General features: G+C 42.8%; 1 pseudogene; it reads right to left on the bottom strand.

Moving 5' to 3' along the window:
• Positions 1-9832: 9832 nt before the first annotated feature.
• Positions 9833-10270, bottom strand: LOC138083641 (small ribosomal subunit protein eS19 pseudogene; annotated as a pseudogene).
• Positions 10271-14330: the final 4060 nt, after the last annotated feature.

Raw genomic sequence — 14330 nt, 5'->3', positions numbered from 1 at the left:
TGCTGGCCGATTCCTGTGGGGTTTGGGACTCTTCTAATGGGTAATCCCTCCATCATATTTCTGAAAGCTTCTCTTTCTGCCCAATCTTTCTTGCCTCTCGACGTGTCAGATTTTCCTTGTGGTCTGATGACTCTCCACGCCTACTGTGGCTCCTAACCCTTTCTCCTTCACAGGCATTTGCCCAGATAAATGTCTTACACATCTAACCCTGTCAAGAATTCTGCTTTTTAGAGAATCTATCACAGCATCTTGGCTTGTTTCCTGCTTGGGCTTCGTGGCCATCATGGGTTGACACGAGGCTCTGATTCACAGCATTCTCACATCAACCCTGGTTGGATGGAGCCTCCATCAGCTAGATTACTGATGTTCACTCTGGCAGGGGGAATGGAACATGGCAAATTGTGCATTAGTTCTTAAAAGCATCCACCTGCAAAGTGTTAGTTGCTCAGTTGTGTCCACTGTTTGCAACCCATGGACTGCATGTAGCCTGCCAGTCTCCTCTGTCCATGGAATTCTCCGGGCAAGAATGCTGGAGTAGATAGCCATTCTCTTCTCCAGGGTATCATCCCAACTCAGGGATCAAACCCAGGTTTCCTGAATTTCAGGTAGATTCTTTACCACTGAGCCACCAGGGAAGCCCAAAGAATCCACTTGGGAGTAACACATGTAACTTCCATCCACCTTTCATTGGCCAAGGCAGGCGACATGGCGATCCCTAACTTCAAAGACTGGTGCGGTGGAATCTTACCATGTGCCAGGAAAAAAGAGACACTGTCCTCGTGACAACTGCAATCAGTCTTCTAAAAGTATCAGAAGTGGGAGACATGGAAAGTGCTTTAGAGATCAAGAGACCATCAAACATAGGAAGATTGTCAAACCATGTTCAGGCTCCATGTAACATCAAGAACCGTCCTTTCCTTTGGTCCCTGTCTTTTCAGCTGTGAGTTTTTGTCTACTAATACTCAGGTGCTTGGATGCAGGCATAGTGAAAGCAGAGAGTTGGATTCATTCATTTTTTTGATACTTTTTTTTTTAATGATGCCTCCACCTACTATCGGAGAAGGCAATGGCACCCCACTCCAATACTCTTGCCTGGAAAATCCCATGGACAGAGGAGCCTGGAAGGCTGCAGTCCATGGGGTCGCTGAGGGTTGGACATGACTGAGGGACTACACTTTCACTTTTCACTTTCATACATTGGAGAAGGAAATGGCAACCCACTCCAGTGTTCTTGCCTGGAGAATCCCAGGGACGGGGGAGCCTGTTGGGCTGCCATCTTGGGGTCGCACAGAGTCGAACACGACTGAAGTGACTTAGCAGCCACCTACTAAGAAAGTGGGGGTTTTGTTTCTTTTGTTTACTTTTATGCCCCAAGCCTAGAACAATGATTGGTCAGTAAAGGTACTTAAGGGTTAAAAGTGGATTCCCTCTCATTGCCACTTTCTTCAGTTCAGTTCAGTTCAGTCGCTCAGTCGTGTCCGACTCTGCGACCCCATGAATCGCAGCACTCCAGGCCTCCCTGTCCATCACCATCTCCCGGAGTTCACTCAGACTCATGTCCATCGAGTCCATGATGCCATCCAGCCATCTCATCCTCTGTCGTCCCCTTCTCCTCCTGCTCCCAATCCCTCCCAGCATCAGAGTCTTTTCCAATGAGTCAACTCTTCGTATGAGGTGGCCAAAGTACTGGAGTTTCAGCTTTAGCATCATTCCCTCCAAAGAAATCCCAGGTTTGATCTCCTTCAGAATGGACTGGTTGGATCTCCTTGCAGTCCAAGGGACTCTCAAGAGTCTTCTCCAATACCACAGTTCAAAAGCATCAATTCTTCAGTGCTCAGCCTTCTTCACAGTCCAACTCTCACATCCATACATGACCACAGGAAAAACCATAGCCTTGACTAGACGGAACTTAGTCGGCAAAGTAATGTCTCTGCTTTTGAATATGCTGTCTAGGTTGGTCATAACTTTTCTTCCAAGGAGTAAGCGTCTTTTAATTTCATGACTGCAGTCACCATCTGTGGTGATTTTAGAGCCCCCAAAAATAAAGTCTGACACTGTTTCCACTGTTTCCCCATCTATTTCCCATGAAGTGATGGGACCAGATGCCATGATCTTCATTTTCTGAATGTTGAGCTTTAAGCCAACTTTTTCACTCTCCTCTTTCACTTTCATCAAGAGGCTTTTTAGCTCCTCTTCACTTTCTGTCATAAGGGTGGTGTCATCTGCATATCTGAGGTTATTGATATTTCTCCCGGCAATCTTGATTCCAGCTTGTGTTTCTTCCAGTCCAGCGTTTCTCATGATGTACTCTGCATAGAAGTTAAATAAGCAGGGTGACAATATACAGCCTTGACGTACCCTTTTTCCTATTTGGAACCAGTCTGTTGTTCCATGTCCAGTTCTAACTGTTGCTTCCTGACCTGCATACAGATTTCTCAAGAGGAATGTTAGGTGGTCTGGTATTCCCATCTCTTTCAGAATTTTCCACAGTTTATTGTGATCCACACAGTCAAAGGCTTTGGCATAGTCAATAAAGCAGAAATAGATGTTTTTCTGGAACTCTCTTGCTTTTTCCATGATCCAGCGGATGTTGGCAATTTGATCTCTGGTTCTTCTGCCTTTTCTAAAACCAGCTTGAACATCAGGGAGTTCATGGTTCACGTATTGCTGAAGCCTGGCTTGGAGAATTTTGAGCATTACTTTACTAGCATGTGAGATGAGTGCAATTGTGAGGTAGTTTGAGCATTCTTTGGCATTGCCTTTCTTTGGGATTGGAATGAAAACTGACCTTTTCCAGTCCTGTGGCCACTGCTGAGTTTTCCAAATTTGTTGGCATATTGAGTGCAGCACTTTCACAGCATCATCTTTCAGGATTTGAAATAGCTCAACTGGAATTCCATCACCTCCACTAGCTTTGTTTGTAGTGATGCTTCCTAAGGCCCACTTGACTTCACATTCCAGGATGTCTGGCTCTAGATGAGTGATCACATCATCATGATTATCTGGGTCGTGAAGATCTTTTTTGTACAGTTCTTCTGTGTATTCTTGCCACCTCTTCTTAATATCTTCTGCTTCTGTTAGGTCCATACAATGTCTGTCCTTTATCGAGCCCATCTTTGCATGAAATGTTCCCTTGGTATCTCTAATTTTCTTGAAGAGATCTCTAGTCTTTCCCAATCTGTTGTTTTCCTCGATTTCTTTGCATTGATCGCTGAAGAAGGCTTTCTTATCTCTTCTTGCTATTCTTTGGAACTCTGCATTCAGATGCTTCTATCTTTCCTTTTCTCCTTTGCTTTTTGCCTCTCTCCTTTTCACAGCTATTTTCAAGGCCTCCCCAACAGCCATTTTGCTTTTTTGCATTTCTTTTCCATGGGGATGGTCTTGATCCCTGTCTCCTGTACAATGTCACGAACCTCATTCCATAGTTCATCAGGCACTCTATCTATCAGATCTAGGTCCTTAAATCTATTTCTCACTTCCACTGTATAATCATAAGGGATTTGATTTAGGTCATACCTGAATGGTCTAGCGGTTTTCCCTACTTTCTTCACTTTCAGTCTGAATTTGGTAATAAGGAGTTCATGATCTGAGCCACAGTCAGCTCCTGGTCTTGTTTTTGTTGACTGTATAGAGCTTCTCCATCTTTGGCTGCAGAGAATATAATCAATCTGATTTCAGTGTTGACCATCTGGTGATGTCCATGTGTAGAGTCTTCTCTTGTGTTGTCGGAAGAGGGTGTTTGCTATGACCAGTGCGTTTTGTTGGCAAAACTCTATTAGTCTTTGCCCTGCTTCATTCTGCATTCCAAGGCCAAATTTGCCTGTTACTCCGGGTGTTTCTTGACTTCCTACTTTGGCATTCCAGTCCCCTATAATGAAAAGGACATCTTTTTTGGGTGTTAGTTCTAAAAGGTCTTGTAGGTCTTCATAAAACCGTTCAACTTCAGCTTCTTTAGCATTACTGGTTGGGGCATAGACTTGGATAACTGTGATATTGAATGGTTTGCCTTGGAGACGAACAGAGATCATTCTGTCGTTTTTTAGATTGCATCCAAGTACTGCATTTTGGACTCTTTTGTTGACCATGATGGCTACCCCATTTCTTCTGAGAGATTCCTGCCCGCAGTAGTAGATATAATGGTCATCTGAGTTAAATTCACCCATTCCAGTCCATTTTAGTTCGCTGATTCCTAGAATGTTGACGTTCACCCTTGCCATCTCTTGTTTGACCACTTCCAATTTGCCTTGATTCATGGACCTGACATTCCAGGTTCCTATGCAATATTGCTCTTTACAGCACTGAGCGCAGGCGCCACTTTCTTAGGGATTACAAATTGTGTGGTGTATGAGTCCTTCCAAACCTTTTTATATGCATAGACATATATTTAAAAATTAAAAACAGAACTTTATAGTTTTCTGAAACCCCTTCTTCAAAAAAAACTGAGTAAATATATATATTTTTTGTTTTTTACATGCATGCATTGCTTTATTTACTTATTTCATTTATTTGGTTGAGCTGGGTCTTTGTTGCTGCACGTGGGCTCTCTCTAGTTGCAGAGAGCAGGGGCTACTCTCTAGGTACAGTGCAAAGGCTTCTCCTTGTGGTTGCATGGACTTCAGTAGTTGCAGTACAGTGGCTCATTAGCTGTGGCTCGCAGACCCTAGAGTATGCAGGTTTCAGTAATTGCGACTTGAGGGCTCTAGAGCATGGGCTCCGTTGTTTCAAGGCATGTGGAATCATCCCCGACCAGGGATCGAACTTGTGTCTCCTGCCAATGCAGGGGATTCCTATCCACTGTGCCACCAGGGAAGTCCCTGAGTAAATATTTTAAAGGATCGATTCAATATTAGAATCCTTTGGTTTGCAAGGGACAGAAATGTAATTTAAATTGGCTTCAGCAGAAAAAAACATGGGCGGAAAGGCTTTATTTATTCACATACTAAATTCCTATGGACAGCTGACTTTAGGCCCAATTGGGTCCAGCTGCCCAAACTTTATCTTCATGAATTTTTCACCAGTTCATGGCTTTGAGTTCCTTTGTTTGGCTTCTTGGATCAACTGTTCTATGTGAAGTCAAGATGGCCATTGACGTTCCAGACGCACTCCACTGGCTCTTCTTTCTGGAAGACTGGAAAAGTCACAGGGTGTTCTCTAATTTGATCCTCATTCTGACCACATGCCCTCCCCTAAACCATTCAGTTTGCTTGAAGGAGGATGACTACACTGATTGATGAGGCTGAAGTTGCATTTCTGGGGCTGGGAGATGGAGCCGGCCCCACCTAAGGGGTCTGTGAATAGGAGAGGGGGGGTTCTCCAGAGAATGTTGGGTGGAGGGGGGCTGTTTCTAGCAGGAAGGGAAACAAGTGCCAGAAAGCTGAAACAAGAGATTTCCATTAAAAGTGAAGTTGTTTTTCTCAAAGGATTTATTTCACATTTTGATGAGTACTAATAAATTGCCTCCAAAAGTGTTATGCCAGTTCATATTCCCACCAACAGCAATGTATGTATTCTTTTTTTATCCTTACTCATGTGAGCACTGAACATTATCAGCTGCATTAATTTTTTGCCAATTTAATGGACAAAAATGGTAGTTCATTATTGTCTTAATTTGCACTTCCCTGACCCTAGTGAATATGAGCAACTTTTCTTATGTTTATTAGCCTTTTGTATTTAGTCTATAATTTGTCTTATTACTTTTGCCCTTCTTTTCAATTGGGTTTTCTAACTTTTTCTTACTGACTTACAGGAGCTTGTTGTATATTAAGGGTGGTAATTAACCTTATCTATGTCTTAAATGTTGCCAACACTCCCAGCTTAGCATTCAGTTTTTAACTTTGTGGGGCTTCTCACTGTAATCAAATCTGTTATATTTTTCCTTATGGTTTATGAATTTTATGTCTCATAGAAGTCCTTCCCATCCCCAAATTATAAAAAAAAAATCCTTCTATATTTCTTTTTGGTGCTTTTAAGTTTGACTCTTCATACTTGGATATTTAATCCATCTGGAATTCATTTTTATGTATGGATTTCACTTTTTTTTTTCCATAGATAGATAGCCACTTGTTCTAGCACAGTCTCCTTTCCTTGTTGGTTTGAAATGCTGTTTTTATCCTGTGCTAAATTCCCATGTGGTGGGAGGGGGAGACTGAGGGACAACTCAGAAGATAAACTGAATGAGAGTGAGGGGGAGAGGGGGGTACAGGGTGAGCACAGGGCAAAGGTGTGAAACTGTGAAGCAGGGAGAGGAACATGATAGGGAAAGGGAGTCAGGTGTTTAGGTCAGTTGGGGGCACGTTACCTTGAAGCGTTCGTGGACATGAAGGACTTTTTAATAGAAAAACATAATAGAGGTTTATCTTATTATACAATATTCACCATACACAGACTGCTTCTGGATCTTTCTGTTGACCTATTTGCCTATTCAGGTACTTGGTCATTCTGAGACAGGCTGGCCCCTGAGCCCTTTTGCTGCAGAGCTACAGTACTTGCGCCTGGACAAACGTCTCCTTGAGCAACAAAATACAAAGAAATTATAAGGGACTAAAAATAACTGCATGCATACGCAGATGGGGCAAATTCTGGATAACAAGATACAAAAAGCTAAAAAAAAAAAAACAACAAAAAAACAACCAACCCAACCACCACTTCTGAAGAGCTAGGAACAAAAGCAGAGTACTGTGAATGCCCCTTGCTCTCAACACCACCCAAGGGGTGGGCAAACCACCCAAGTAACCCCTCTGCGCCAACCCCTAGACACACCCCAACCCCCTCCCCATATAGGGAACCAGCCTGCCCCCCTCCTTGGGGAGCGAGCAAGGGAAATTTTCTCTTGCTTTTGCTCCCCGCTGCTAGAGCAGGGGCCCCAATAAAGCCTTGCCTGAATTTCTTGTCTGGCCTCTAATAAATTTCTATTGACTGAGGAAGGCTTAAGACCCCTGGTCGGTGTCAATTCTACAAATGTTTGGATCTACTATGGTTGAAGATAAATCTTGTTCTTACGGTAATAGCAACTGTTTGATGGTACATTTCGATTAGTGGTAATGCAAGCAATCTGCACCCAGTCCATTATCCACATTTTTAAAAAACATTTTTTCCTCTTGGTACTCATTTATCCTTCCAGATGAATTTTAGAGTTATCTTTCTAGTTTTCATCAAAGGAATTGGAATTTTCATCTGAAGTGCACTGGATTTATAGAGTAATTTGGAGAGAATTGACAGCTTTACCAAAGTTTTCTTCCGTTGTAAGAAAGTGGCATACATCTCTCCATTTATTCAGGTCTTCTTGTATGTCCTCAGTAAAATTTATTCCTCTGTATTTCGGCTTTAATTGCTGTTATGAATAAAATCATTTTTCTAACATTTTAAAATTGGTTTTTGTCGGTAAAAAAGAAAGCTATTGATTTTTCTATATTTTTCTCTTAACTGGCCATTTTATTGAACTTGCTGATTAGATCTACAAGGCTTCAGTTGAATCATTGACTTTTCTAAGTAGATGATAATATAATCAGCTTGTAGTGATTATTTTACTCTTTTTCCAATATCTATATCTCATTTCTTTTTTCAGATTAACTCTTTTGTTTTGATTATTTCTTTTTATTGACCTTTGTATAGCTTTATTGATGAATAATTGATAATACAAGGAACTGCTTGTATTTAAAATGTACACTTTGATAAGTTTTCATATATGAGTATACCTGTGAAGGGGCTTCTCTGATGTCTTAGTGATAAAGAATCCACCTGCCAATGCAGAAGTCTCGGGTTCGATCCCTGGGTCTGGAAGATCCCCTGGAGAAGAAAATAGCAACCCACTCCGGTATTCTTGCCTGGGAAATCCCAAGGACAGAGGAGACTGGCTGGCTACTGTCCATGGGGGTCACAGAGAGTCAGACATAACTAAGAGACTAAATAGCAACACCACCTATAAAGCTATCACCAAGTCAAGATAATGAGCGTATCCATTGCCCCAAGAAGATTCCTTGTTTCCCCTTTTAATCTCTTGCTCTTACTGTCCTCTACCTTTTCCTCGCATCTGTAGGTAACCACAGATGTGTTATCTGTCCCTATAGATTAGTTTGCATTTTCCAGATATTATTAATTCATGGAATCATACAGGACATACTGTTTGTTGCCTGGCTTCTTTCGTGTAGCATAATCATTTTGAGATTCATCTATGTTGTTGTGTGTATCAACAGTCCATTGCTTCTTGTTGCTGAGTAGTATTCCATGGTATGGATATTATAATTTGTTTATTCATTCACTTGTTGATGGGCATTTGGGTTTCCAGTGTTGGCTATTACAAACAAAGCTGCTGTGAATGTTTCCATAGAAGTCTTTGTGTGGTTATATGCTTTCATTTCTCTTGGGTTGATAACTTGTGAGTGGAATTGCTGGTCATAGGGTAGGTATCTGTTTAACGTTTTAAGACACTGGCAAACTGGTTTCCACAGTGATTGTACCACTTTACATTTTTGCCAGCAGTGTATGAGAGTTCCATTTGCTCCACATTCTAACCAACACTTGGTACTGTCATTAAAAAAAATGTTTAAAGCTATTCCAGTATTGATATATCACTGTAGTTTTCATGTGCATTTCCCTAATGACTGATAATGAACATCCTTCCATATGCTTATTTGCCATCTGTATATCTTCATGGTTTAAGTGTTTGTTCAAATCTTCTGCCCTTTAAAAAAAAATTCAGTTATTTGTTTTCTAATGAAGTTTTAGCGTTCTTTATATATTCTGAATGAAACTCCTATATCACATACATACTTTGCAAATACTCTCTCCTAGTCTGAGACCTGTCTTTTTATTCCTATAACAGTGTCTTTCAGATAGCAGACAGCTTTAATTTTTATAAAGTCCAATTTTTCAACTTTTTCTTTTAAAGTGTTTTATCTGAGAAATCCTTGCCTAACTGAAGGTGGCAAAGATTTTCTCCTATGTTTTCTAGAAATTTTATACTTTTGGGCTTATGTTTAGGTCTTAGATGAACTTTGAATTAATTTTTATATTTGATGTGAGGTATTTTATTTTGAATGTGGATATCTACTTCTCCCAGAACCATTTGTTGAAAAGATTATCCTTCTTCCCCTTAGACTGCCTTTGCATCTGTGTTAAAAATCAATTAATCATACGTGTGTGAGTCTACTTATAGACTTTCTACTCTCTTTCTTTGGTCTATTTGTCTATCTTGATGCCAACATGCAATAGCTTCCTGATAACCTTGAGTTTATGTAGTGTAAGTCTTCCAACTTGTTTTCCTTTTTATTTATTTATTTGGCTGCATCAGGTCTTAGTTTCAGCTCCAGTTGAGGTACGTGGCCTCAGCAGCCCTGCAGCATGTGGGATCTTGGTTCTTTTGTAGGGAATCAAACCCACGTCCCTTGCACCAAAAGGCAGATTCTTAACCACTGGACTACCAAGGAAGTCCCAACTTGTTTTCTTTTTAAGTGAGGCAGTTTATTAACCCAGCATTTGTTCTGGAAATGTTTTTTAAATTTTTATTTATTTATTTATTTTGGCTGTCCTGGGGCTTCATTGCTTCTTGGGTTTTGCTCTAGTTGCAGTGAGTGGGGGGAAATCTCTAGTTAAGATGTGCAGGCTTCTCACCGAAATGGCTTCTCTTGTTGTGAAGCAAGGGCTCTAGGGCACATGGGCTTCAGTAGTTGTGGTTCCCGGGCTCTAGACCACAGGATCAACAGTTACGGCCCATGGGCTTGGTTGCTCTGAGGCATGTGGGATCTTCCCTGATCAGGGATGGAACCCCTGTCTCCTGCATTGGCAGGTGGATTCTCTACCACTGAGCCACCAGGGAAGCCCCCAAGCATTTGTTCTAATGCTTCTCATTGGCAGCTGCCCTGTCTGGCATTCTGTCCATATCTCTCTATCTTTGAGGTACCAGCTTGTGACCCCCATTTGCTCCTTGTCCACCATTTTCAGCCCTTCTAGGGCTTGGAGGAATTGGCAGGCCACACTCTTGGAGCCCCAGTGAAGTTGCTGGATGTGAGGTGGCTGCTCTGATGTCCCCATAGATCTTGGTCATGGAACCTATCTTGCACATCTCCAGAGACAGAGGTGCAGCACCGTGGAAGCCATTCCACAGCTCTCGCTGTAGTTAGTAAGGTCTTTATGCTTGGCCATCTTGATGGTGTCTGCCCATCCAAGGGCTTTCAGCTTCCTGGAAAAAGGCTGCCAAAGCCCTGATGAACTCCTGCTGGTTCACCTCTTTTACAGTAACTCCAGGCACTGTGGCTTCCTTGCTGCCAACCATAGGGAAGGGCTCTCCAATGTTCCCCTCCTCCTTCCTTTTTGAGGCTGTTTTGTCTATTCTAAGTCCCTTGTGTTTCCCTTAGAATTTTAGAATCAGCTTTCCAGTTTCTAAAAAAAAATCCTGCTGGGAATTTGACTGGGGTTTTATTGAATTTATAGGCTAACTGGGGGGAAATTGATATTTTAACAATATCAAGTCTTCTGATCCATGAGCATGGTATATCTCCATCTTATTGAGTCTCTTGATTTTTCTAAGCAGTGTTTTGTAGTTTTCAGTGTACAGGTCTTCTGTATTCTTTGTCAAACTTATCTCTAAGTAGTTCATATTTTTTGATGCTAACTTCCAGATGTTCAAGCTGGTTTTAGAAAAGGCAGAAGAACCAGAGATCAAATTGCCAACATCCGCTGGATCATGGAAAAAGCAAGAGAGTTCCAGAAAAACATCTATTTCTGCTTTATTGACTATGCCAAAGCCTTTGACTGCGTGGATCACAATAAACTGTGGAAAATTCTTCAAGAGATGGGAATACCAGACCACCTGATCTGCCTTTTGAGAAACCTATATGCAGGTCAGGAAGCAACAGTTAGAACTGGACATGAAACAACAGACTGGTTCCAAATAGGAAAAGGACTACGTCAAGGCTGTATATTGTCACCGTGCTTATTTAACTTATATGCAGAGTACATCATGAGAAATGCTGGGCTGGAAGAAGCACAAGCTGGAATCAAGATTGCTGGGAGAAATATCAATAACCTCAGATATGCAGATGACACCACCCTTATGGCAGAAAGCAAAGAAGAACTAGAAAGCCTCTTGATGAAAGTGAAAGAGGAGAGTGAAAAAGTTGGCTTAAAGCTCAACATTCAGAAAACGAAGATCATGGCATCTGATCCCATCACTTCATGGGAAATAGATGGGAAAACAGTGGAAACAGTGTCAGACTTTATTTCTGGGGGTTCCAAAATCACCACAGATGGTGATTGCAGCCATGAAATTAAAAGACGCTTACTCCTTGGAAGAAAAGTTATGACCAACCTAGATAGCATATTGAAAAGCAGAGACATTACTTTGCCAACAAAGGTCCATTTAGTCAAGGCTATGGTTTTTCCTGTGGTCATGTATGGGTGTGAGAGTTGGACTGTGAAGAAGGCTGAGCGCCGAAGAATGGATGCTTTTGAACTGTGGCGTTGGAGAAGACTCTTGCGACTGCAAGGAGATCCAACCAGTCCATTCTAAAGGAGATCAGCCCTGGGATTTCTTTGGAGGGAATGATGCTGAAGCTGAAACTCCAGTACTTTGGCCACCTCATGCAAAGAGTTAACTCATTGGAAAAGACCCTGATGCTGGGAGGGATTGGGGGCAGGAGGAGAAGGGGACGACAGGGGATGAGATGGCTGGATGGCATCACTGACTGGATGGACGTGAGTCTGAGTGAACTCTGGGAATTGGTGATGGACAGGGAGGCCTGGTGTGCTGATTCACGGGGTTGCAAAGAGTCGGACATGACTGAGCGACTGAACTGAACTGAACTGTACATATTTTTTTAATTTAAAATTTTTTATTATTATTTTTTGGCTGCATCACATGGCATTCAGGATGTTAGGTCCCCCATCAGGGATTGAACCCACACCCCGTGCAGTGAAAGCATGAAGTCTTAACCACTGAACCACCAGGGAAGTCCTGGGTTGTTTTTTTTTTTAATTGCAATTTCCACATGTTCATTGCTAGACTATAGCATTGCTAGACTATTGATTTTGTAGACTGGTCTTACATCTCACATGCATGTGTGCTAAGTCGCTTGAGTTGTGTCCAACTCTCTGAGACCCTATGAACTATAGCCCCCAAGGCTCCTCTGTCCATGGGGATTCTCCAGGCAAGAATACTGGAGTGGGTTGCCATGCCCTCCTCCAGGGGCTCTTCCTGACCCGGGGATAGAACCCGAGTCTCTTATGTCTCCTGCATTGACAGGTGGGTTCTTTACCACTAGCGCCTCCTGGGAAGCCCCATCTCAGTCTTGCTAAACTCATCTATTAGTTCTAGTATCTAATTTTTTTAGGTTCCATCAGATTTTGTACATGGACATTCACACTGTCTTCACATAAAGACAGTTTTAAGTCTTCTTTTCAATTCTAGACGCTTTTCCCCCTTGCCTTAGCACACTGGCTAGAACCTCCAGAACACTGAATTATGATAATGGGAATAACATCTTTGCTTTATTCTTGATGTTAGCAGGAAATCTGAGGTCCTGTTAGGAAAATTCACACTTTGGGTAGCTCCCTCTATGGGGTCTTGGATTCCTCTTCTCTGTTGAGTCTTCCTATTAGTACAATGCAATGTGCTTTAAAACTCCAGTATATTTTTTCTCCATCATTTTCAAACAGATTTTTGAAGATGGTGTGGTAAACATATATAGCCTTCCTGAATCAGAAGTCCAGGGCTTTGTCAGGCAAATGTAAACACAAAAGACTGAAGGTAGAGAGTTAGATGATCTTATAAAATAAGAGACTTTGGGCTGAAAAAGGAAGAGAATGAAGACAGAAGGGAGCTGATGGATGGGGAAAACATCTCCGGGTGAATTGTCAGGGGGTTGAAGAACAGTTGTCCAAAGAATAAGTGAACAAAAGGAGCAGAAATGAGGTCAGAGAAGAAAATGTGAGCGCTTACAGGTTGGTGAAAATGTCCAGGATATGAACAAGGGTGTAGGCAGAGGAGAAAGTGATTAGACATGTGAGGGTTGTAGAATGCAGAGGCTGGGACTTTAGAGTTACCCAGGATGCACTAGGGGGTGCAATGCCAAAATACTTCAATAAACTGAAAAGGCAAGGTCGGTAGAGAGCACCAGTGAAAAGGGTAGAGGGTGGCACAGGGCTTTTACAGAAAGTGACAGAGTGATGGAAGCAGCAATGGGGAGCCAGGAAGGACCTGACCTCACCTTCCAACCCTGGCCCTACTTTCTGACCCTGAGGTTGGGGATGAGATTGAGTGGGTGGCTGCCCCCAAGAGTGGGTGACAGGACCAGCAATACCTAGGGAGGTTGCAAGACTTTTTCCCCATTTCTTGGGTCCCAGCTCCCCTGTCTTTGGTTATACTTGAAGATTAGAGTCCAGCCCTGACTCAGAGCCCAGGGAAAGCAGGGCTGAGCTCAGCTGGCCAGCAGCTAAAAGCAGAGAAGAGCAGGCTCTTTTGTTTCCCTCAGGGGCTCACTTCACTTTCCTGAGCCTCAGTTTCATCAGCTCTAAAATGGAAAGGTTTTAGGGAACTCCTTGGCAGTCCAGCGGTTGGGACTCCACCCTTCCATTGCAGAGGGCAGGGTTCAATTCCTGGGTGGTGCGGGGGGCGCTCTGCAGAAAGAGAGAGGCAGTGGAACTTCCCTCAACAAAGCCAAGGGGTCCCGAGGAGAGGTGAGCCTGCTGTCCACCAACCCAGCCCCTACCGCTATCGAGAAACAACCAGACGCGACACGGGTTCTGCCTAAGCAGTTCTGCTTTATTGCCACAAACTCTTGGTTTATATAGGCAAGCAAGGGGCGGGGGGGTGGGGGGGTGGGGGGGGTGGGGGGGTGGGGGGGGTGGGGGGTGGGGGGGGTGGGGGGGTTTACGAGGGACTTTCTATAGTTGCACCAATCACGTTAAAGTTCAAATCTTAATATGCCATAGTTGCACCAATCACGTTAAAGGTCAAGTCATGTGCTTCATTGTAACGGGTCTATGGTGATCACGTGCTGTCCACGTGCACGGAAATCAAGAGAGCCAATCAAAAGTTTTAACAAACAACTTAGGCCGCGCCCTCATCTCTTCCGGAAAAAAAAAATAAACTGTTGTTAATAAATAGGATTTTATACACAGAGGATTAAATAAAAGTGTCCTAAGTGCTTAGGAATGGCCCCGACTATGATTATGTTATATTCCTTAGGTTAGACTCTAATTTCCTTGTTTCCCTACAAAGAGCTCTCTGATTTTGACCAGAAGCCCATCCACCCCTGACTCAGGCTGAATCCACCTCACCTCTTGACAGTAAAAAGCTGGGGCCCATTCCTCAGGGCTGCTTCTGAGCCTTGAAG

Source organism: Capricornis sumatraensis, chromosome 8 (genome assembly GCF_032405125.1).
Source record: "Capricornis sumatraensis isolate serow.1 chromosome 8, serow.2, whole genome shotgun sequence".
Lineage (NCBI taxonomy): Eukaryota > Metazoa > Chordata > Mammalia > Artiodactyla > Bovidae > Capricornis > Capricornis sumatraensis.
The sequence above is the reverse complement of the archived record's forward strand: the minus strand, read 5'-3'. Positions and strand labels throughout refer to the sequence as shown.